At 34.5% G+C, this 4,015-nt stretch overlaps 1 protein-coding gene across 4 annotated transcripts in view; it reads left to right on the top strand.

Moving 5' to 3' along the window:
* LOC117181516 overlaps positions 1-4,015 on the top strand; it is a 146,247-nt gene that overhangs the window by 1,155 nt on the left and 141,077 nt on the right. The window lies entirely within an intron of this gene.

Below are 4,015 nucleotides of genomic sequence, written 5' to 3'. Positions count from 1 at the left end.
TGCTGCTAATCTGCTAATTGCAGATTGCTAATTTCAGTGCTAATCTGAAAAATTGCACCCGCTTCCAGCGAAATCCCGGTAAAATTTCAGCTACAACCACGTCTCACAACCGTGAGATAGGTGGTTACAGTCTGTAAAGGAATCAGTACGACGATCCAGCAAAAGCCTCGTGCACCCTAAGAACACGAAGCGACCCAAGGACAACCGCCTTCTGCATTTTTCCATATATATATAAATTTTCAACTAAAAATGAAATAGTTACATTATTTCCAAAAATTTCCAAGTTTTGCTATTAAAATACATATATGGATACAGCAATTATATTATTATAACACTGCGCATTGTAGCTATGTACTTACAATTTACGAGAAAGAAGTATGCCTCCTTCCAGTTTTCATCGAAACACTTAACATTGAAATATTTTGATTTCTTATTATTAGGGTCGAAATTTGTTATATCATCTACAAACACTTTTTCTTTTGTTCCGCGTATCTGCGCGTATCCGAGTACTATAATTCAAATATGGGTATATATATTTTTAATACACAACTTCTGCGAAATATTCAGTCTTTCTCCCGTCCAGAAACCTCCATTTACTGCCGGTTCACCGCACGGAACGCGAAGGCAAATGGACGCCAGAAACAAAATAGCCCCTGAGGTCGCTCTGTGTCTCTCTTAGTTATATCTTTCACAATTTTACTTTCCCCTTTCTTATTTCCCTTTCCCTTTACCCCTTTCTCATCCCCTTGAATTTTTTTCCCCCTTTCCTAATCCAATACACCTTTTTCTTTTCCCCTTCCTCTTTACTTATTTCTCCATTTCCCCATTATCCTTAACCGCTTTCCCTTTTCACACCTTCGCCTTCCCCCTTCTTCTATTTCCCCGTTCCCTTTAACCTTGTTCTTTTTCCTATACTCTTTTCCCTTTTATTTGTCTCTCCCCCTTTTCCTCTCCCTTTGCACACTTTCCGGTGTCTCATTTTCTCCTTTTCCTTATTACCTTTTTCTGTTTCCTTTTCCCGTTTTAATCTTTCCCTTTCCAACCTTTTCCCGTTCCTTTCACCCATTTTTCCATTTCCCCCTGTCCGTTTTTCCAAAAGGGAAAAGGAGAAAGGGTGAAAATTGAAAGACGACAAGAAAAGGGGAAAGAGGGAAAATAGAAAAAAGGTTTAAAGAAACGGGGAAAGGATGAAAAGGGAAAGCTTAGAAGGGAGATGTTAAACGGGAACGAGAAACAGCAAAATGGAATGGGGGAAAGGACGAGGGAAGAAAAAAATGAGAAACTGGGAAGGAAGAAAAGGGAAAGGAAAAAGCGAAAATGGGGAAAATAAAAAGAGAACGTGGAGAATAGGAAAAAAGTAGAGGGAACGGTGAAATAAAGATAAGGGGAAAGTGAAAATGGTGTAAACGGAAAGTGGAAACGCAAAAGAGGAATAGGAGAATAAAGACGGAAAGGGTTAAAAGCGGCAAGTGGAAAGGGGAAAGGAAAACTGTGAAGGGAATTGGTAAAGGGGAAAGAAAAAGGCAAGGGGGATGGTTCCCTTTACCCTTCTTCTTTTTCCTATTCTTCTCTTTCCCTTTTTATTTTTCTCCCTTTTCCTTTCCCTTTTCACCCATATAGATCCATATAGAAGTAGGTAATGAGTGCGTCGTCAGAAAGGTCCTACTTATAAAATCCATATAGAAATCAGTTAAAATCCTGTTTGCAATTTCATATAGATTACATGTCAGGAGAATACATATAAAACCATATAGAAGTAGGGAGATAGCGCAATGTTAAAAAAATCTTATTTGTATATCGATTCAGAAACCGCTTCGAATCTTCTTTGCAATTCCATATAGATTACATGTTAGGAGCATTCATATAAATCCATGTAGATGCTTAGGGACTTAGTGTGTCGACAGGAAAATCCTGTATGGATATCCATATAAATACTTATAACAAAAGGGACGCTCTTGGAATTGTATTCACAAACCATCTCAAATTCTAATAGGAAATCCATATAGAATACATCACAAAGAAATCCAAATAGATACTTGTAGATTTTGTATGTGGCAAATTTTCTCTAAGTGGCACTACCAATAGAAACCATTAGGAACAATTAGATACTTATAGAAGGTCTATATGGATCAATGAGACATTTAATGGAGGGATGGGCTATGAATCGCTTTTGTAAAATTCAACCTTATTTTAAAAAATTACCCCCTGTGATAAAAAAAAGTATTAAAAAAATGACTAGGCTACATTTTTTTCTATTTTTTTTTTGCTTTTCAATGTGATATAAACACTTTTGTAAAATCAACCCTTATTTTAAAAAGCAACCCTCTTTGCTGCAACAACTTATTTTAAAAAAGGAAACTATGTAAATGGAAAACACTCATAAAATATTAACACGGTATTTTTAAAGCATAACTAAGGAGTAAAGTTATGACTGATGCAGACTGGTGCCAAAAATTGTATACATTAAATTCTGGGATTTTTGTGCTCCTAATTTTTGTATTCTTTCTTTATTTTCCAATGCCATATAAATCGCTTTTGTAAAATTAACCGTTCTATAAAAAGAAACACCCTGAAATAAAAAAATGTATTGAACAAAGTCAATATCTACATAGGTGGAACTTACTTATAAAATAGTAACATGATATTTTTAATCATAATTATTTCTCATCAAAGTTATTTTTCAGTCTAGGTGTGTTAATTTTTTCATATAGTTATTAAAACTATTTTTAAATATAAGTTGAAATAATTTTAAAATCCTAAAAACCACTTTTGTGAACAGGGATGCTGGGGATCTACATGTATGTTTTAAAATACATTTTGGCTTTTATCTGTGTTTTATCTTTGATCTTTTATCTATGAGAACCATTTGCCCAAATCACATTCGAAAAAAAATGCATTCCGTTTTGTACAAAATTGTCATATAATAACAATAAAATTAAGATTAACTTCACGATAAGGGCAGTTTTTAGGCTTAATAAAACTTGATCATTTACAGTATTGAGTTGATAAAAAAATCAAGCGAACGATCTACCTGGATAACGTTGAACTTGTATGGGTTTCCCTTGTGCAGTTGTTCAGAAATGTACATAGTGTACCACTGATCAAAATCAGACGAATTTTGTGATAAGGCTAGTTTTATGGGGATACTAAAACTTGAATCCTTACAACATTGAGTCGATAAAAAAATCATGTGACCGATCTACCTGGATAAGGTCGAATTTATATGGGTTTCACTAATGTATGTGTCCAAAAATGTACATATTCTACTACCAATCAGATTCAGACCAATTTTGCGACAAGGGTATTTTTTGCGGATGCTAGAATTTCATACCTCAGTGCGTCGGGTCTGTCGAAAACCCAGGTGACTGATATACCTAGATATGTTCGAAATTTGAGAAGTTTTTATAGTTGCAGAGTCGGAAAGATTCTCAAAGACCTTCTCATCAAACTAAGTCATATTTCACGTTAGGGGTGGTTTCTTGGGGCAGTTGGAACATAATTCCTTACCATGTTAACCCGCAGGAAAAATCAAGAAACCGAATTAACTTAATAAAATCAAATTTTCACAAGTTCGATTCTTGAATATTTAATAGCAGAAACACCACGACCCTGTATTTGAAGGAGATAATAAATTGGCGACTTGATATTATGTGAAAATTATGTACAGAACGTAAATGTAGATGCCCAGCATCCCCAGAGGCTTATTTTTGTAAAGATTAGGGGTGAGCAATAATTATGCTTGAAAGTAACATTTTAATATTTTATAAGTAAGTTCCATCTATGTAGATAACTACTTTTTCCAATACGTGTTTTCATTAAGGGTGTTGCTTTTTTATATAAGGGTTAATTTTACAAAAGCGATTCATATGTCATTGGAAAATAAAAAAAGAGCAGGAAAATCCTAACAGTTAATGTATACAATTGTGGGTCCGGATGCAATAAGGGCACATAAAATTTTTTCGTGCGAAAACGAAGTCCCCTGGAGGCTTTAGAAAAAATTTTCGAATTTTAATTT

The sequence above is a fragment of the Belonocnema kinseyi genome, chromosome 10 (assembly GCF_010883055.1).
Source record: "Belonocnema kinseyi isolate 2016_QV_RU_SX_M_011 chromosome 10, B_treatae_v1, whole genome shotgun sequence".
In the NCBI taxonomy this organism is placed as follows: domain Eukaryota; kingdom Metazoa; phylum Arthropoda; class Insecta; order Hymenoptera; family Cynipidae; genus Belonocnema; species Belonocnema kinseyi.
Note: the sequence above shows the minus strand (reverse complement) of the source record. Positions and strands in the feature narration are given on the sequence as shown.